Here is a 21,620-nt window from a genome sequence, read left to right as displayed (position 1 = left end):
TTGTCCTGTGATGAAAACCCTTCTGTTTCCATCGCCAAAGCTTTCAGGGGAGCATTTGCAACAGGTTGGCACCATTTTTGAGTGAACAGCCAAAAGTCAGATTTTTGCTGAAATTGTGACCCCAGGGCTTAGGGATTTTTTCAAAAAAATATTTTCTGCCGGTTAAGTTTTTGAGGGCTGATTTCTTGTCCTGTGATAAAAAGCCTTCTGTTCCGAGTGCCAAACCTTTCAGGAGAGCATTTTCAAGCTTTTGGCACCATTTTTGAGTGAATTGCCAGAAGTCAGATTTTTGCTGAAATTGTGAGCCCGTGCCGGCTTAGGGATTTTTTCAAAAAAATATTTTTTGCCGGTTACATTTTTGAGGGCTGATTTCTTGTCCTGTGATAAAAAGCCTTCTGTTTCCATCGCCAAAGCTTTCAGGGGAGCATTTGCAACCGGTTGGCACCATTTTTGAGTGAATTGACAAAAGTCAGATTTTTGCTGAAATTGTGACCCCGGGCCGGCTTAGGAATTTTTTCAAAGAAATATTTTCTGCCGGTTAAGTTTTTGAGGGCTGATTTCTTGTCCTGTGATAAAAAGCCTTGTGTTTCGAGTGCCAAACCTTTCACGGGATCATTTTCAAGCTTCCGGCACCATTTTTGAGTGAATTGCCAAAAGTCAGATTTTTGCTGAAATTGTGACCCCGGGCCGGCTTAGGGATTTTTTCAAAAAAATATTTTTTGCCGGTTACATTTTTGAGGGCTGATTTCTTGTCCTGTGATAAAAAGCCTTCTGTTTCGAGTGCCAAACCTTTCAGGAAAGCATTTTCAAGCTTTTGGCACCATTTTTGAGTGAATTGACAAAAGTCAGATTTTTGCTGAAATTGTGACCCCGGGGCTTAGGGATTTTTTCAAAAAAATATTTATTGCCGGTTAAGTTTTTGAGGGCTGATTTCTTGTCCTGTGATAAAAAGCCTTCTGTTTCCATCGCCAAAGCTTTCAGGAGAGCATTTTCAAGCTTTTGGCACCATTTTTGAGTGAATTGCCAAAAGTCAGATTTTTGCTGAAATTGTGACCCCGGGGCTTAGGGATTTTTTCAAAAAAATATTTTCTGCCGGTTAAGTTTTTGAGGGCTGATTTATTGTCCTGTGATGAAAACCCTTCTGTTTCCATCGCCAAAGCTTTCAGGGGAGCATTTGCAACAGGTTGGCACCATTTTTGAGTGAACAGCCAAAAGTCAGATTTTTGCTGAAATTGTGACCCCGGGGCTTAGGGATTTTTTCAAAAAAATATTTTCTGCCGGTTAAGTTTTTGAGGGCTGATTTCTTGTCCTGTGATAAAAAGCCTTCTGTTCCGAGTGCCAAACCTTTCAGGAGAGCATTTTCAAGCTTTTGGCACCATTTTTGAGTGAATTGCCAGAAGTCAGATTTTTGCTGAAATTGTGACCCCGGGGCTTAGGGATTTTTTCAAAAAAATATTTTCTGCCGGTTAAGTTTTTGAGGGCTGATTTCTTGTCCTGTGATTAAAAGCCTTCTGTTTCCATCGCCAAAGCTTTCAGGGGAGCATTTGCAACCGGTTGGCACCATTTCTGAGTGAATTGACAAAAGTCAGATTTTTGCTGAAATTGTGACCCCGGGCCGGCTTAGGAATTTTTTCAAAGAAATATTTTCTGCCGGTTAAGTTTTTGAGGGCTGATTTCTTGTCCTGTGATAAAAAGCCTTGTGTTTCGAGTGCCAAACCTTTCACGGGATCATTTTCAAGCTTCCGGCACCATTTTTGAGTGAATTGCCAAAAGTCAGATTTTTGCTGAAATTGTGACCCCGGGCCGGCTTAGGGATTTTTTCAAAAAAATATTTTTTGCCGGTTACATTTTTGAGGGCTGATTTCTTGTCCTGTGATAAAAAGCCTTCTGTTTCGAGTGCCAAACCTTTCAGGAAAGCATTTTCAACCTTTTGGCACCATTTTTGAATGAATTGACAAAAGTCAGATTTTTGCTGAAATTGTGACCCCGGGGCTTAGGGATTTTTTCAAAAAAATATTTTCTGCCGGTTAAGTTTTTGAGGGCTGATTTCTTGTCCTGTGATAAAAAGCCTTCTGTTTCCATCGCCAAAGCTTTCAGGGGAGCATTTGCAACCGGTTGGCACCATTTTTGAGTGAATTGACAAAAGTCAGATTTTTGCTGAAATTGTGACCCCGGGCCGGCTTAGGAATTTTTTCAAAGAAATATTTTCTGCCAGTTAAGTTTTTGAGGGCTGATTTCTTGTCCTGTGATAAAAAGCCTTGTGTTTCGAGTGCCAAACCTTTCACGGGATCATTTTCAAGCTTCCGGCACCATTTTTGAGTGAATTGACAAAAGTCAGAGTTTTGCTGAAATTGTGACCCCGGGCCGGCTTAGGAATTTTTTCAAAGAAATATTTTCTGTCGGTTAAGTTTTTGAGGGCTGATTTCTTGTCCTGTGATAAAAAGCCTTCTGTTCCGAGTGCCAAACCTTTCAGGAGAGCATTTTCAAGCTTTTGGCACCATTTTTGAGTGAATTGCCAGAAGTCAGATTTTTGCTGAAATTGTGAGCCCGGGGCTTAGGGATTTTTTCAAAAAAATATTTTCTGCCGGTTAAGTTTTTGAGGGCTGATTTCTTGTCCTGTGATAAAAAGCCTTGTGTTTCGAGTGCCAAACCTTTCACGGGATCATTTTCAAGCTTCCGGCACCATTTTTGAGTGAATTGCCAAAAGTCAGATTTTTGCTGAAATTGTGACCCCGGGCCGGCTTAGGGATTTTTTCAAAAAAATATTTTTTGCCGGTTACATTTTTGAGGGCTGATTTCTTGTCCTGTGATAAAAAGCCTTCTGTTTCGAGTGCCAAACCTTTCAGGAAAGCATTTTCAAGCTTTTGGCACCATTTTTGAGTGAATTGACAAAAGGCAGATTTTTGCTGAAATTGTGACCCCGGGCCTTAGGGATTTTTTCAAAAAAATATTTTCTGCCGGTTAAGTTTTTGAGGGCTGATTTCTTGTCCTGTGATAAAAAGCCTTCTGTTTCAATTGCCAAAGCTTTCAGGAGAGCATTTTCAAGCTTTTGGCACCATTTTTGAGTGAATTGCCAAAAGTCAATTTTTTGCTGAAATTGTGACCCCGGGGCTTAGGGATTTTTTCAAAAAAATATTTTCTGCCGGTTAAGTTTTTGAGGGCTGATTTATTGTCCTGTGATGAAAACCCTTCTGTTTCCATCGCCAAAGCTTTCAGGGGAGCATTTGCAACAGGTTGGCACCATTTTTGAGTGAACAGCCAAAAGTCAGATTTTTGCTGAAATTGTGACCCCGGGGCTTAGGGATTTTTTCAAAAAAATATTTTCTGCCGGTTAAGTTTTTGAGGGCTGATTTCTTGTCCTGTGATAAAAAGCCTTCTGTTCCGAGTGCCAAACCTTTCAGGAGAGCATTTTCAAGCTTTTGGCACCATTTTTGAGTGAATTGCCAGAAGTCAGATTTTTGCTGAAATTGTGACCCCGGGGCTTAGGGATTTTTTCAAAAAAATATTTTCTGCCGGTTAAGTTTTTGAGGGCTGATTTCTTGTCCTGTGATTAAAAGCCTTCTGTTTCCATCGCCAAAGCTTTCAGGGGAGCATTTGCAACCGGTTGGCACCATTTCTGAGTGAATTGACAAAAGTCAGATTTTTGCTGAAATTGTGACCCCGGGCCGGCTTAGGAATTTTTTCAAAGAAATATTTTCTGCCGGTTAAGTTTTTGAGGGCTGATTTCTTGTCCTGTGATAAAAAGCCTTGTGTTTCGAGTGCCAAACCTTTCACGGGATCATTTTCAAGCTTCCGGCACCATTTTTGAGTGAATTGCCAAAAGTCAGATTTTTGCTGAAATTGTGACCCCGGGCCGGCTTAGGGATTTTTTCAAAAAAATATTTTTTGCCGGTTACATTTTTGAGGGCTGATTTCTTGTCCTGTGATAAAAAGCCTTCTGTTTCGAGTGCCAAACCTTTCAGGAAAGCATTTTCAACCTTTTGGCACCATTTTTGAATGAATTGACAAAAGTCAGATTTTTGCTGAAATTGTGACCCCGGGGCTTAGGGATTTTTTCAAAAAAATATTTTCTGCCGGTTAAGTTTTTGAGGGCTGATTTCTTGTCCTGTGATAAAAAGCCTTCTGTTTCCATCGCCAAAGCTTTCAGGGGAGCATTTGCAACCGGTTGGCACCATTTTTGAGTGAATTGACAAAAGTCAGATTTTTGCTGAAATTGTGACCCCGGGCCGGCTTAGGAATTTTTTCAAAGAAATATTTTCTGCCAGTTAAGTTTTTGAGGGCTGATTTCTTGTCCTGTGATAAAAAGCCTTGTGTTTCGAGTGCCAAACCTTTCACGGGATCATTTTCAAGCTTCCGGCACCATTTTTGAGTGAATTGACAAAAGTCAGAGTTTTGCTGAAATTGTGACCCCGGGCCGGCTTAGGAATTTTTTCAAAGAAATATTTTCTGTCGGTTAAGTTTTTGAGGGCTGATTTCTTGTCCTGTGATAAAAAGCCTTCTGTTCCGAGTGCCAAACCTTTCAGGAGAGCATTTTCAAGCTTTTGGCACCATTTTTGAGTGAATTGCCAGAAGTCAGATTTTTGCTGAAATTGTGAGCCCGGGGCTTAGGGATTTTTTCAAAAAAATATTTTCTGCCGGTTAAGTTTTTGAGGGCTGATTTCTTGTCCTGTGATAAAAAGCCTTGTGTTTCGAGTGCCAAACCTTTCACGGGATCATTTTCAAGCTTCCGGCACCATTTTTGAGTGAATTGCCAAAAGTCAGATTTTTGCTGAAATTGTGACCCCGGGCCGGCTTAGGGATTTTTTCAAAAAAATATTTTTTGCCGGTTACATTTTTGAGGGCTGATTTCTTGTCCTGTGATAAAAAGCCTTCTGTTTCGAGTGCCAAACCTTTCAGGAAAGCATTTTCAAGCTTTTGGCACCATTTTTGAGTGAATTGACAAAAGGCAGATTTTTGCTGAAATTGTGACCCCGGGCCTTAGGGATTTTTTCAAAAAAATATTTTCTGCCGGTTAAGTTTTTGAGGGCTGATTTCTTGTCCTGTGATAAAAAGCCTTCTGTTTCAATTGCCAAAGCTTTCAGGAGAGCATTTTCAAGCTTTTGGCACCATTTTTGAGTGAATTGCCAAAAGTCAATTTTTTGCTGAAATTGTGACCCCGGGGCTTAGGGATTTTTTCAAAAAAATATTTTCTGCCGGTTAAGTTTTTGAGGGCTGATTTATTGTCCTGTGATGAAAACCCTTCTGTTTCCATCGCCAAAGCTTTCAGGGGAGCATTTGCAACAGGTTGGCACCATTTTTGAGTGAACAGCCAAAAGTCAGATTTTTGCTGAAATTGTGACCCCGGGGCTTAGGGATTTTTTCAAAAAAATATTTTCTGCCGGTTAAGTTTTTGAGGGCTGATTTCTTGTCCTGTGATAAAAAGCCTCCTGTTTCGAGTGCCAAACGTTTCAGGAGAGCATTTTCAAGCTTCTGGCACCATTTTTGAGTGAATTGCCAGAAGTCAGATTTTTGCTGAAATTGTGAGGGATTTTTTCAAAAAAATATTTTCTGCCGGTTAAGTTTTTGAGGGCTGATTTCTTGTCCTGTGATAAAAAGCCTTCTGTTTAGAGTGCCAAACCTTTCAGGAGAGCATTTTCAACCTGTTATCACCATTTTTGACTGAATTGCCAAAAGTCAGATTTTTCCTGAAATTCCGGGGCTTAGGGATTTTTTCAAAAAAAATATTTTCTGCCGGTTAAGTTTTTGAGGGCTGATTTCTTGTCCTGTGATAAAAAGCCTTGTGTTTCGAGTGCCAAACCTTTCACGGGATCATTTTCAAGCTTCCGGCACCATTTTTGAGTGAATTGCCAAAAGTCAGATTTTTGCTGAAATTGTGACCCCGGGCCGGCTTAGGGATTTTTTCAAAAAAATATTTTTTGCCGGTTACATTTTTGAGGGCTGATTTCTTGTCCTGTGATAAAAAGCCTTCTGTTTCGAGTGCCAAACCTTTCAGGAAAGCATTTTCAAGCTTTTGGCACCATTTTTGAGTGAATTGACAAAAGTCAGATTTTTGCTGAAATTGTGAGCCCGGGGCTTAGGGATTTTTTCAAAAAAATATTTTCTGCCGGTTAAGTTTTTGAGGGCTGATTTCTTGTCCTGTGATAAAAAGCCTTCTGTTTCCATCGCCAAAGCTTTCAGGGGAGCATTTTCAAGCTTTTGGCACCATTTTTGAGTGAATTGCCAAAAGTCAATTTTTTGCTGAAATTGTGACCCCGGGGCTTAGGGATTTTTTCAAAAAAATATTTTCTGCCGGTTAAGTTTTTGAGGGCTGATTTATTGTCCTGTGATGAAAACCCTTCTGTTTCCATCGCCAAAGCTTTCAGGGGAGCATTTGCAACAGGTTGGCACCATTTTTGAGTGAACAGCCAAAAGTCAGATTTTTGCTGAAATTGTGACCCCGGGGGCTTAGGGATTTTTTCAAAAAAATATTTTCTGCCGGTTAAGTTTTTGAGGGCTGATTTATTGTCCTGTGTTGAAAAGCCTTCTGTTTCCATCGCCAAACCTTTCAGGGGAGCATATGCAACCGGTTGGCACCATTTTTGATTGAATTGCAGAACGTCAGATTTTTACTGAAATTGTGACCGCGAGGCTTAGGGATTTTTTCAAAAATGGTTGTCCAGACGTCGAGGGCTAATTCTGTTTCTGATGATAAAAACCCATCTGTTTCCACCGAAAAACCTTTCAAGGGATCGTTTGCAACAGTTTGCCAACATTTTTGAGTGAATTGCCAAACGTCAGATTTTTGCTGAAATTGTGACCACATGGCTTAGGGATTTTTTCAAAAGAAGTTGTTTTCAAAAACAGTTTGCCAACATTTTTGAGTGAATTGCCAAACGTCAGATTTTTGCTGGAATTGTGAAAAAAAGTTTTTCAGACATCGAGGGCTAATTCTGTTTCCGATGATAAAAACCCATCTGTTTCCACCGAAAAACCTTTCAGGGGATCGTTTGCTACAGTTTGGCACCATTTTAGTGAATTGCAGAACGTCAGATTTTTGCTGAGATTGTGACCGCGCTCTTAGGGATTTTTTCAAAAAAAGGTTGTTCAGGCGTCGAGGGCTAATTCTGTTTCCGATAATAAAAACCCTTCTGTTTCCCCCGAAAAACCTTTTAGGGGATCGTGTGCAACAGTTTGCCAACATTTTTGAGTGAATTGCAGAACGTCAGATTTTTGCTGAAGTTGTGACCGCACGGCTTAGGGATTTTTTTAAAAAATATAGTTCAGACGTTGAGGGCTAATTCTGTTTCCCATGATAAAAACAAATCTCATTCCACCGAAAAACATTTCAGGGGATCGTTTCCAACAGTTTGCCAACATTTTTGAGTGAATTGCAGAACGTCAGATTTTTGCTGAAATTGTGACCGCGCGGCTTAGGGATTTTTTAAAAAAATGTAGTTCAGACGTTTAGGGCTAATTTTGTTTCCAATGATAAAAACTCACCTGATTCCACCGAAAAACCTTTTAGGGGATCGTTTACAACAGTTTGCCAACATTTTTGAGTGAATTGCCAAACGTCAGATTTTTGCTGGAATTGTGAAAAAAAGTTTTTCAGACATCGAGGGCTAATTCTGTTTCCGATGATAAAAACCCATCTGATTCCACCGAAAAACATTTCAGGGGATCGTTTGCTACAGTTTGGCACCATTTTTAGTGAATTGCAGAACGTCAGATTTTTGCTGAAATTGTGACCGCGCGGATTAGGGCTTTCTTCAAAAAAATTTGTTCAGACCTCGGGGGCTGATTCTGTTTCCGATGATAAAAACCCATCTCCCCCCCCCCCAAAAAAAACCTTTCAGGGGATCATTTGCAACAGTTTGGCACCATTTTTGAGTGAATTGCAGAACGTCAGATTTTTGCTGAAATTGTGACCGCACAGCTTAAGGATTTTTTCAAAAAAAGTTTTTCAGACCTCAAGGGCTAATTCTGTTTCCGATGATAAAAACTCTTCTGTTTGCAACAGTTTGGCACCATTTTTGAGTGAATTGCAGAACGTCAGATTTTTGCTGAAATTGTGACCAGCTCTTCAATTCTCTTTCTCTCTAACTACAGATCCTTCCATGTCATTTTAAGGAATTCTGTTAAACCGCGCAGTGACACCTTGTGGTCAAAAATGCATTTTAAATAAAAACAAAAGCAGTTCTAATGGGATGTGGATTAGTATGTGCAAACATGGGCTGAAGTCAATGGGCTTTGAGTAGCCTAAGGCTGCAGCTCTGAACACACCTAGGACTAAGTCCCATTGAACAAGTGGGATTTGACTGGCTTTTTGAGGAGACATTCCTAAGATTGTGCTGCATGTATGTACAGTCCAGGAGCCCCAAATGGCAAAATGTCAGTGCTTTTTAGTGATGGCACAATCACTAGCTGACACTAGTGATGTCAGGACTGCGCAGAGGTAAACAAACTCGATATTCGCCCTAACAGAAAACTGACAGTACATTTCTGTGCAACAGAACAGATAGGAAACATTCATTCTCCCGTCTGTTTTCCCTTCCTTGTCAAATACCCCCTTTCCTGCCCTTACATTAATTAAGGAAAACGACAGCATTTAATTAATTGCTCTTAAGTCTGGCGAATTTAATTTATTACATCTATATTCTGCCCATCCATAGGATCCCAGGATGTCACGCAACAAGCGATAAAACAATTAAAAAAACTTCTTAAACAATTCCAGTACAGATGCAGACTCGAGACCTCAACTTAAAAGACTTGTTGGAAGAGCTAAGGCTATCGATGTCTACTAGATATGGTGGTTATGTTCTGGCTCCACTACTGGAGACAGCCTCTGAATATTAGTCGCTAGGAATACTCAGTGGTACCCGGGTCTTGTTTATGGGCTTCCCATACTCTTCTGGTTAGCCACTGAGACAACAAAATGAAAAGGATCTCCTTATGTTCTTATGAAGGGTGGTTTAGAAACATTTATTTATTTACTTTAAAAATACTTGTATACCACAAAAACACACGTGCGTGCACACAAAGTGGTTTGCAGCAATTATATTATTTTTAAAAAAATATTTTTATTGATACAGCAAGAAAAAAGAAAAAACACAAATACCAAATTACACACAGGAATAACCATAGACACATAATTTTCTTATCAAACAATAAAACATATATTGGTCTTAACACTAAAGACCCAACCTCCCGTCTATTCCATATTTCAATTTCATATTACTTATTACCAATACACACTTTTATCATAATTAAACTTATTCTTAATAAATCAAATTTCTTATATCTACCTTGCAACTATTACTGAAGTTCCTCGAATGCTGCAACAGAATTTAAACTACTATATTTATTTTTCAGATATTCTTTGAAAACCTCCCATTTTGAAACAAATTCCTGTTTTGATTTATTCTTTATTTTTTTCTGATAGACCATCTAATTTGGCATATTCTGTCAGCTTTTGGATCCAATCTTGTATAGAGGGGATTTCATTACTCTTCCATTTTGCCGCGGTCAGAACTCTTGCTGCCGTGGTCGCATATAAAAAGATACCCTTCCTCTTTGGTGGAATATCTGAATCTGTTATTCCCAGGAGGTAGGCCTCTGGTTTTTTATTGAAAGAAATCTTTAGCATTTTTTGCAGTTCGGTTTGCAGCAATTATAGATGCACAACAAAAGCCACTTTAGATTTTTAAAACGGATTGCAGACTATTACACAATTAATATGTTAATTATTGAAATGTTTGAAAGAAGCTCAAGTCTTTAACAAAATCTGCTAGCCCATTCATACGGGGGTACAGTGGTACCTTGGTTCTCAAACGCCTTGGTACTCAACTTGGAACCCAAACACTGCAAACCCGGAAGTAAGTGTCCGGTTTGCAAACTTTTTTCGGAATCAGAACGTGCTCCGCTTTGAGTGTTACGCTGAGGTCTGTTGGTTTTTGCTATTTGTTTTGCGTTTTTGTTTTTGCAGTTATATTAGAATTGGAAAATATATAAAATGCTGTGATAAAAGCTTAGTTTCGAAAGCCAAGAGGTGGGAGGAAAGGAAGTCGACAGGCTCTAAAGAGCCAAAGAAGTTTACCAGCTCCATCTGGTATGCAGGCTGAGACCCTATCTGCCTGCGGACTGCCTCGCCAGAGTGGTGCATGCTCTGGTTATCTCCCGCTTGGACTACTGCAATGCGCTCTACGTGGGGCTACCTTTGAAGGAGACCCGGAAACTGCAACTAATCCAGAATGCGGCAGCTAGACTGGTGACTGGGAGCGGCCACCGAGACCATATAACACCGGTCTTGAAAGACCTACATTGGCTCCTAGTACATTTCCGAGCACAATTCAAAGTGTTGGTGTTGACCTTTAAAGCCCTAAACGGCCTCGGTCCAGTATACCTGAAGGAGCGTCTCCACCCCCATCGTTCTACCCGGACACTGAGGTCCAGCACCGAGGGCCTTCTGGCGGTTCCCTCACTGGGGGAAGCCAAGTTACAGGGAACCAGGCAGAGGGCCTTCTCGGTAGTGGCACCCTCCCTATGGAACACCCTCCCACCAGATGTCAAAGAGAACAACAAATACCAGACTTTTAGAAGACATCTGAAGGCAGCCCTGTTTAGGGAAGCTTTTAATGTTTGATGTATTACAGTATTTTAATATTTTTTGGAAGCCGCCCAGAGTGGCTGGGGAAGCCCAGCCAGATAGGCGGGGTATAAATAATAAATTGTTGTTGTTGTTGTTGTTAGATAATAATCATGTGATTATATATGTTTAAATGGAAAAGTAATAAAAAATATTTTTACAAAAGAAATATTGCCTCATTTAAAAGGCCATTACAGATCTTTGTCACGACACTTACACCAAATCCAAGTTGAAAGGATGAGATGGACTATACCTGCTGGCCTTCCTGCTGATGTCAGCACAGCCTTGTCCCTGGGACTCTGCCCCCCTCCGACAGTTCAGCATTAGTAGAGCAGGGGACATACTGTACCCTGCAAGTTGGTAGGTATTGACCCAGTGTCTTGCGGTCTTCAGGCAATGCTAGGAAAATTGCAATTTGCATGTTGTTGTTTTGTCGTTTAGTCATGTCTGACTCTTCGTGACCCCAGAGCACGCCAGACACACCTGTCTTCCACTGCCTCCCACAGTTTGGTCAAACTCATGCTGGTAGCTTCGAGAACACTATCCAACCATCTCGTCCTCTGTCGTCCCCTTCTCCTTGTGCCCTCCATCTTTCCCAACATCAGGGTCTTTTCCAGGGAGTCTTCTCTTCTCATGAGGTGGCCAAAGTCTTGGATCCTCAGCTTCACGATCTGTCCTTCCAGTGAGCACTCAGGGCTGATTTCCTTCAGAATGGATAGGGTTGATCTTCTTGCAGTCCATGGGACTCTCAAGAGTCTCCTCCAGCACCAAAATTCAAAAGCATCAATTCTTTGGCAATCAGCCTTCTTTATGGTCCAGCTCTCATTTCCATACATCACTACTGGGAAAACCATAGCTTTAGCTATACGGGCCTTTGTTGGCAAGGTGATGTCTCTACTTTTTAAGATGCTGCCTATTTGCATACTACTAAATAAAATGCTGTTGCTAACCACCACCACAAGAGAAACATAGATGTTATGTACTGAGTTGAATAGGATCCAAAAGGCAGCAGTCTGATTGGTCCTAGAACAATAGGATTCAAAATGCAGCAGTCTGATTGGTCCACAGGAGCCACCCAATCCAGCTCCAGGTGGAAGTGAATCCGCAACCTGATTGGCCTACAGGTGAATCCCGGAATTAGCCAATCACGTGGGGTCCACTGTGTAAATAATGTATATAAAGCAGACATTCTGGGGGAACTTCCATTCCTTCTTACCACTATGAGCTGAATAAAGAGCATGAAATCCACTCTCGACTCTGAGTATATTTCAATAGATGATTTATCTGAAACATATCTTTGGCACTTATTTCACCAAAAGTTTATGGAGAGGGTGGGTTCCCCACTGATCAAATGTCCAATTGTGATAACAGCTATATCTTTTCCATAGGTTTCTGTGTAGCTGTTAAATTTCACCACTGGGAGTCACTAGTGATCTAAAAGAAGATTTTTTAATATATATATATATATATTTTCCATCTTACCAAAATACAGCAGAGACCTTCTGTTGTTCTAAATCTCTCCTCTTCCCCTTTCCCCCCTTCAAGTACCCATTGTATGATTAGCAAATAGATAACAATTTCTCCAACCGCCTTACGATCCTCACCGTTGTAAAAATGTCCTGTACTAAACAAGGTGTTTTTTTAAATTTAATATCATTTCTTTTAATTATTTGCTATTCTAGTCCTACAGCCCCAGAATGTCAATAAGGAAAATGACTCGCTGGATGAATATTGCAAATCTGATTATTTATTAAAGCAGAAATGTACTTTAAAATGTTAGCAATGTTTTCACAAAAGCTAACCCGATCTGGTATTTAATGTTTATGAATCCAAACCCCGCCTACACACCTTTAAAAAAATAATCCTTAGACGTGCAAACTAGGCAGATACCCTTCTATACCATATGCTAGTGCCCTCTGAAATAACATCGGTCAACAAAGGCAAACACCCTCTCAAAGGCATTGGTCAGGACTAACTCTGTGTGTGTGTGTGTGTGTGTGTGTGTGTGTGTGTCTGTCTGTCTGTCTGTCTTGGCAACCACAGCATGAATTGGTGGGCCAGACGTGGTGGGTTATGTATCTTGTTTGCCATTGTGGAGACCACAATGACCATTTGCCAGATGGGATCCATTGATGATTAAGCCTCACTGAATAAGTTTGATAAAGTTGTAATAGCATATAGAAATGAAGATGTGGAACACTTAACATATTAGATTCCCATCAGTTGGGGTATCATTGCGATTAGGTCTCTTTAAGAATACAGTGGTACCTCGGGTTACATACGTTTCAGGTTACAGACTCCGCTAACCCAGAAATGGTATTTCAGGTTAAGAACTTTGCTTCAGGATGAGAACAGAAATCGGGCTCCGGCGGCGCAGCAGCAGCGGGAGGCACCATTAGCTAAAGTGGTGCTTCAGGTTAAGAACAGTTTCAGGTTAAGAACGGACCTCCGGAACGAATTAAGTACTTAACCCGAGGTACCACTGTATTTAATTCTAATTGCCTGCACCTGCCGCATTGCAGGGTTTGCTCCTATATAGCTTAGTTTCAATGATCATTGATACGGAGCGTCTCTGACCGGCAACTTCTGCGTTCCTGTGGACTATTTCGGCTGAAAAAACTTACTGAAAAATCTCCTGGAAACCTTGTCGCTGAAGAAGCCCACTGGGCGAAACAAGGGTGTATCCTGAGAACTGATCTATCATTATTGTTACTAAATAGTTCTGTTTGTTAAAGTCTCAAGACATAGGACCATGCAGAAGGCAAGTTCATTTGTTAGACTTTTAAGACATAGGATGATGCACAAGGAAGAGATTAGTATGAAATAGCATTGCCAACAGAAACTGTACATTGTAATTGTTGGACTTGACAATCTTTGGACTTGACTATCCTTGGACTTCACGACAATAAAAACATATAGAAGGTTAATAGTAATATGATATGTTATTACCATCAGGAACTGTGCTTTGCAATTTTTTGATATGACGATTACAGTTTTATCATATATAATGTTATGTTACTTTACAGCCAGTTATGTGTGTGTTGTGGTATTCTGAACATGATTTACGTAATGAGGCAATTGTGTTGTGTCTTAACTGGTTCCAAGCACAAGGGAGTTTCATTTTTCACTGCAAAGGGGAAGCTCATCTGTTCACTCCTGCACTGAGATCAGAGCGGAGGTCCTCCAGTCTTGTTGAGGGAATGACTTCACAGGGTGAATCGGGGGGGGGGGGGCAGGCAAGGGTGCCAACTTGAATTAAATATGGGGTGGGGGCAGGTAAGCTCCACTTCACATAATAGATCACAAGGCGCACACAAAATTAAACGGGAATGCCCATCAACTTTGGGGGAGCCAAGCCCCCTCAAATACTTTATTAGGAGAGTTGAAGGGACCCTGGCTCATAGGAGTTGGTTCCTTTACCCCATGGCATGAAATTTGTTAAGGATAAATGAAGATACGTTTTTACCTGCTACTCATTTAAGTACATTCATACCTCATGTTACGTCCGCTTCATGTTACGCTCTTTCAGATTACGTCCAACAGCAACCTGGAAGTACCGGAAAGGGTTACTTCTGGGTTTCTCTGCTCGTGCATGCGTAGAAGCGCAAAATGACATCACGCGAATGCGCAGAAGCGACAAATCGCAATCAGCGCGTGCATAGACACGCTGCTGCGGGTTGCGCTCTTTTCATGTTGTGAACAGGCCTCCAGAACGGATCCCGTTCGCAACCAGAGGTACCACTGTACATGTCTAGTATGGCCCTTAGTCATCATTAAATCAACAGAAAATGTATGTAAAGAAATACATAATTATAACAGACAAGCGTTGCGGATCCACAGTCACCTAATCCTGATCAAACATGCAATACAAGCTTGTCTGGGTTCTGAGATCTTGGGGGACGGGGCTACTCTTGGTCCCACCACACCCACTGGCATGTTTGGTAGGGATGAAGAAGAGGGCCTTCTTGGTGGTGGCTGCTCCCAGATTTTAGAATTCCCTCCCTAGAGAAGCTAGACTGGCTCCTTCCTTGTTGTCCTTCTGCCAGCAGGTGACTTTCTCATTCCAACAGGCTTTTGGAAAGGGCTGGTGCTGTGCTGTTTTTATGTCAATTACGTTTTAAATATGTTTTTAAATGATTTCCCCCCCTATGTGTTTTAGCTGTTGTTATCGTATCCTTAAGCCGCCTTGAGTCTCTGTCAGGGACAAAGGCAGGGTATGATAAAACTAAAAACTGAAAACTGAAAACTGAAAACTGAAAACTGAAAACTAAAAACTAAAATAATGGAGGAGTGGGAGCCCAGACAAAATGAGAGAGGAAACCAAATGTCATTGGGGGTGATGTAGCGGTCCAATTTGTTCCAAGGGAAAGCAGATGAACAAATAAATAAAAATCAACCAAATTGTCTGCTTAATTGAATTGCATTCTCCCATACCCTTTTGGAGAGGCAAGCCATTGTGTAGCTGTCTTGCCAATATGCTTGTCCAGCTTAGCTTTGTGGAGCAGTTTCTGGTTGTGGTGGAACCCAGGTAGACAAAATTGTCTGCAACCTCAAGTGTGCTGCAGCAACACAACTGGACGCCTTCAGCTCTCCCAGCTGCAACAAAACATGTCTCTCCTGCATTGGTCTCTAAAGGTACTGCAACCTTTCAGCAGCTTGACCTCATTCCCAAAGGTGCACTCCTCCATTGACTCTCAAGATGGACAGATGCCAGCATTCTTACTCATCAAAAGTGTCCTGGTACATAACTGTTTATAAGCTGGTCTTAGAAGAACATTAAAGAGTCTGTCTGGATCAGACTATGGTTTTCCCAGTAGTGATGTATGGAAGTGAGAGCTGGACCATAAAGAAGGCTGATCGCCGAAGAATTGATGCTTTTGAATTATGGTGCTGGAGGAGACTCTTGAGAGTCCCATGGACTGCAAGAAGATCAAACCTCACCATTCTTAAGGAAATCAGCCCTGAGTGCTCACTGGAAGGACAGATCGTGAAGCTGAGGCTCCAATACTTTGGCCACCTCATGAGAAGAGAAGACTCCCTGGAAAAGACCCTGATGTTGGGAAAGATGGAGGACACAAGGGGAAGGGGACGACAGAGGATGAGATGGTTGGATGGTGTTCTTGAAGCTACCAGCATGAATTTGATCAAACTGCGGGAGTCAGTGGAAGACAGAAGTGCCTGACGTGCTCTGGTCCATGGGGTCACGAAGAGTCAGACACGACTAAACGACTAAACAACAACAACAACTGGATCAGACCAAAGGCTCAGCATCCTATTTTCACAGTGGCCAAACAGAGCCCTATGAAAAGCCCAGAAACAGAAAAGGCATGTGACAGCACTCTCTGAATTTGTGCTGCCCAGCAGTTGGAATTTAGATGCACACTGTCTGATACTGGAGCTACTACAAGTATGTACAGACCCCACGTTTCACTGCACCCAACAAAACGAGCCCTTGGCCCCCTAACCCGCAGGGTCACAGTTTCGTGGAAAACCTGATGTCATCCAATTCATTGCCAAGCAGACCAAACGCCGGCAAAAGGCTCCCTGCAACATTTGGCGGTGAAAACACTATGTTTCACAGTGCCCCACAAAATGAGCCCTCGGCACCCTTACCTGCGGGGTCAAGATTTCACCCAAAATCCAACATCCGCTTCAATCCAAAGCGGTGCCAAATGGTGGGGAAAGGCCCCTGCAGTGTTTGGTGGTCAAAACGCTACGTTTCATGGCACCTCCCCGCCAAATGAACCCTTGACGCCCTAATCTGCAGGGTCAGGATTTCACCCAAAACCCAACCTCGTCCGATTTACTCCAAAGCGGCGCCAAACACTCACAAATGTTTTTCCAATTCAGTTTTGTGTGTGTTTTTTTTTTGCAGGATATAAAGACCAGAAGCAGAAAGTGATAAGTCGCACAGAATAAATCGTTCAAGCATGTGTTGCTCAGCCACAAATGATTTGTCAGATTACACATATATACATCTTTTGTTGTGGAATTAAGAATGTGAAAGACATAATCTAAGGTGTTTGTGCCATTTTGCAAAACGGGAAACACTGAAAAATCTACGAATTAATCCATAGCCTCTCTTTCTCTTTGCTGATATACAGAATGGCATCTGTTTGTGCCGTGGTGCACAGACATTTCTGACACTGTACAAACATTTCCCATCTTACTCAAAACTTCTCTTACAATTTATTTTGCTTTATTTAAAAAGGCTTGTATACCACTCTTGATCTGAGTGATCCCAGGGAAGTTTGCAACAAATTAAAAGATACAATGCAGACCAAAGATAACAGTAGAGCTTTCTTTCCCTAGAAAAGCAGGTGCCAGCACACACCATTAAGTTGTTACAGTAAGTGCCACAAAAAGAGGTGCCAGTATTGCGTACTCCCTGAAACACTGGAGAACAGCAGCAGCTACAAAACAGCATAGCGGTTGCTGAACAGCTTGGTAGGTTTCTGGATGAAACATCGGCTCTGGATCCATTCCAGTCCGGCTTCCGCGCTGCACTATACCAGTTGCACTGGCTCCCGGTGGAGTACAGGATCAGGTTTAAGATGCTGGTTTTAACCTTTAAAGCCCTATACGGCCTAGGACCCTCGTACCTACGGGACCGCCTCTCCTGGTATGCCCCACAGAGGAACCTACGGTCTGCAAATAAAAACATCCTGAAGGTCCCAGGCCTCAGAGAGGTTAGGCTGGCCTCAACTAGAGCCACGGCTTTCTCGGCTGTGGCTCCGATCTGGTGGAACACTCTGTCACAAGAGACCAGGGCCCTGCGGGACTTGACATCTTTCCGCAGGGCCTGCAAGACAGAGCTGTTCCACCAGGCCTTTGGTCAGGGCGCAGCCTGACTCCCTCCCTCCGCAATCTTCGCGGAGCTCTGGCCCAATAGTTGCCAGTGGCTTGAATTAATTAATTTTATAATGAATGATTTTAGAGTGTTGTTTATGCTGTACTTTTGTAATGTTTTATTGTTGTTAGCCGCCCTGAGCCCGGCTTCGGCTGGGGAGGGCGGGATATAAATAAAATTTATTATTATTATTGTTGTTGTTGTAATTAAAAACAGCAGGCTGGGTTATTAAACTAAATAAACACACACCCACACACACACCCCACACACGACCTGAGAGTTGATTAGTGGCAAAAATGGAAAGCCAAGTAGGGATCAGGCAAGTTTCTCTGGGTGAGGAATTCCACAATTAAGGCAACACATTCAAATAGGTTCTCTTGTCTTCTTCCAATGGCAGAAGCACCCAAGGAAAGCATTGGCAGATGGCAAGTAGAGCGATATGTGAGCTGGCATTCCTGGATCCCAAACTATTCAGGGCTGAACTATTTACGGATAAGCACCTGTAGCTGCAGCTGTACTCAGGAACTGGCAACCTCTGAAGCCCTTTCAGAACTGATCAAGTATATGTTTTCAGTTAAAATGTTCAGCAGCCACATTGTGAACAACTGCAGTTTCTGGACTTTCTAAGAGCAGCACTTCACATGATGCAGGAAACATGAAAGGCTGATGCCAAGCTAACTGGGTGGGCGGCAGCAGCACCAGAGAATTATGGACTCCTGGATTATCTCAGTGCAAAGGGGTGCCGGTAAGATAAAGGGGGTCCCAGCATCCACCTGTGGTCCTGAGAATATCCATTACTGTGGTTAGCCTCTTGCTAGGAGCAGCTGCACTTGGCGTACCAATTTATACAAAGTACTTTGTGCTGCTGGCTCTTCACCCATCAACAATTTCCTTACCTTTGCTTCTTTTTATATTGTAAGAAGGCATCTCTCTCTCTCTCTCTCTCTCTCTCTCTCTCTCACACACACACACACACACACACACACACACACACACACACTTCCCATTTGTGCTGTACACTCTTGCCACAGGCACTGAGACTTTTTTTTTAAAAGAAGATGTTCTTACCTCCTCCATTCCCCCCCCCCCCATCTTTGACTTTTCTCCACATTTTGTGACTCAAAAATTCTAAGCAGTTCCTTGAATCTGCTCTGCGGGTCCAGTTCTGGGCACCGCAGTTCAAGAAGGACACTGACAAACTGGAACGTGTCCAGAGGAGGGCAACCAAAATGGTCAAAGGCCTGGAAACGATGCCTTATGAGGAACGGCTAAGGGAGCTGGGCATGTTTAGCCTGGAGAAGAGGAGGTTAAGGGGTGATATGATAGCCATGTTCAAATATATAAAAGGATGTCACATAGAGGAGGGAGAAAGGCTGTTTTCTGCTGCTCCAGAGAAGCGGACACGGAGCAATGGATCCAAACTACAAGAAAGAAGATTCCACCTAAACATTAGGAAGAACTTCCTGACAGTAAGAGCTGTTTGACAGTGGAATTTGCTGCCAAGGAGTGTGGTGGAGTCTTATTCTTTGGAGGTCTTTAAGCAGAGGCGTGACAACCATATGTCAGGAGTGCTCTGATGGTGTTTCCTGCTTGGCAGGGGGTTGGACTCGATGGCCCTTGTGGTCTCTTCCAACTCTATGATTCTATCATTCTATTACTTTGCAGCGTGTTAGCAACAGCAGTTGAACAACTGTGCCAGCTCTCAAGCAAACATGCAACAGCAGAGACTGGGACAAATCAGGGTATGAGATAGCCCTCTTAGAAGAGGCACTCTCTAAGTTGGGTAGCATGCTTTTTGCAGGCACATTTTAATTTTTTTTTTTAAAGTCAAGATATTTGCAATAAAAGCTTTTTACCCCATGACCTTTTCTTCCTAGACTTCACTTTTGCTGCTTTTCTTGGGATAGCGCCAATGACATTAGAATCCTAGAAAGGACAGTGGTGTTTTATTAAGATGGTAGCATCTTCTGCAAGATCTTGTCAGCCTCGCTGTGATGCCAGAATCATAGCCTTCCATAGCTAGGCAATCCATGCAGCAGAAGACTTGCAAAACTGGGAATTTTTAAAAACTGTGATAGTCCCAGTAGAATATGAATTACTAGGGTGTATGCTTGATGATGTTCCTCCAAGTTTAATAATTGTATCTTACTTACTAGGCAGCCACCAGTTTCCTTCAAAACTGCAGATACTCCAGCAAAATTATCCAGTTTGACCATGAATTACTAACATGATTTTTGCTTGAGTAAGAACCCACATAAGACAGTCTTCCGCCATAGCCTTACTGAATGGAGATAATAATAATAATTTCTACTGGTCTACTGTAAGACAAAGCAGGACATAAAACTTTGCAGGATTAGGACCCATGTTCTAACAGGCAAGTGAAACTGAACTTGATTCGATTGAATTGCTTTATAACCCTTGCAGTCCATGCCAATGGCCTGCCCAATGACGATGATGGTAACGGCACTATTAATAAAGCAAAACAAGTAAAGAAACAAAATGGCAGACTTCAGAGCAGATGAATACAACTGGTTGGCAATGCAATCCTACAGGGGAAACTCGGAAAATTAGAATATCGTGGAAAAGTTCATTTATTACAGTAATTCAACTTAAAAGGTGAAACTAATATATGAGATAGACTCATGACATGCAAGGCGAGATATGTCAAGCCTTTATTTGTTATAATTGTGATGATCATGGCGTACAGCTGATGAAAACCCCAAATTAACAATCTCAGAAAATTAGAATATTAAATGAAACCAGCAAAACAAGGACTGCAAATAGAGCAATATTGGACCTTTGAGAAGTAGAAGCATGCATATGTACTCAGTACTTGGTTTGGGCCCCTTTTGCATCAATTACTGCCTCAAGGCGGCATGGCATGGATGCTATGCCTGGTTAGTGGGGTAGAAGTGGAAGGATCATTAGGCGCCAGTGATCATGCTCTTCTAAAGTTTACTATACAGCGGAAAAGAGCGGAAAAGAGCAGCTAAGCATACTAGGACTCAATTTCTTGACTTGCTCTGGTCAGACCTCACCTGGAGTACTGTGTCCAGTTCTGGGCACCACAGTTCAAGAAGGACACTGACAAACTGGAACGTGTCCAGAGGAGGGCAACCAAAATGGTCAAAGGCCTGGAAACGATGCCTTATGAGGAACGGCTAAGGGAGCTGGGCATGTTTAGCCTGGAGAAGAGGAAGTTAAGGAACTTCCTGACAGTAAGAGCTGTTCGACAGTGGAATTTGCTGCCAAGGAGTGTGGTGGAGTCTCCTTCTTTGGAGGTCTTTAAGCAGAGGCTTGACAACCATATGTCAGGAGTGCTCTGATGGTGTTTCCTGCTTGGCAGGGGGTTGGACTCGATGGCCCTTGTGGTCTATTCCAACTCTATGATTCTATGATTCTATCAGCCTGTGGCACTGCTGAGGTGTTATGGAAGACCAGGAAGCTTCAATAGCAGCCTTCAGCTCTTCTGCATTGCTTGGTCTCATGTCACTCATCTTTCTCTTGGCAATGCCCCATAGATTCTCTATGGGGTTCAGGTCAGGCGAGTTTGCTGGCCAATCAAGCACAGGGCAATCAACCATGGGCACTGAACCAGGTTTTGGTACTTTTGGCAGTGTGGGCAGGTGCCAAAGTCCTGCTGGAAAATGAAGTCAGTATCCCCATAAAGCTCGTATGTGGAAGGAAGCATGAAGTGCTTCAAAATCTCCTGGTAGATGGCTGTGTTGACCCTGAACTTAATGAAGCACAGTAGACCAACACCAGCTGATGACATGGCTCCCCAAATCTCTTTTTTGATGAGAGCAGCTTTTGCATCTCATTTGGAAACCAAGGTCCCAGAATCTGGAGGAAGAATGGGGAGGCACACAATGCCAGATGCTTGAAGTCCAGTGTGAAGTTTCCACAGTCGGTGTTGATTTGGGGAGCCATGTCATCAGCTGGTGTTGGTTCACTGTGCTTCATGTGCCACAAGGGTTTCACAATTCATATTAACACGAGGGCCCTTGGTTTCACTGAATTCATCATAGGATCAGATTGTAAATATTTTCTTTTTGCGTGGAATGGTGACGATGATTTCACTTCAATTTGTTACCTGCTCTTCATCCTAAACTCCCAGGGTGTGTTAACAGAATTTAAAATACAACA

This window comes from Podarcis muralis, chromosome 9, assembly GCF_964188315.1.
Source record: "Podarcis muralis chromosome 9, rPodMur119.hap1.1, whole genome shotgun sequence".
In the NCBI taxonomy this organism is placed as follows: Eukaryota; Metazoa; Chordata; class Lepidosauria; order Squamata; family Lacertidae; genus Podarcis; species Podarcis muralis.
The sequence above is the reverse complement of the archived record's forward strand: the minus strand, read 5'-3'. Positions refer to the sequence as shown.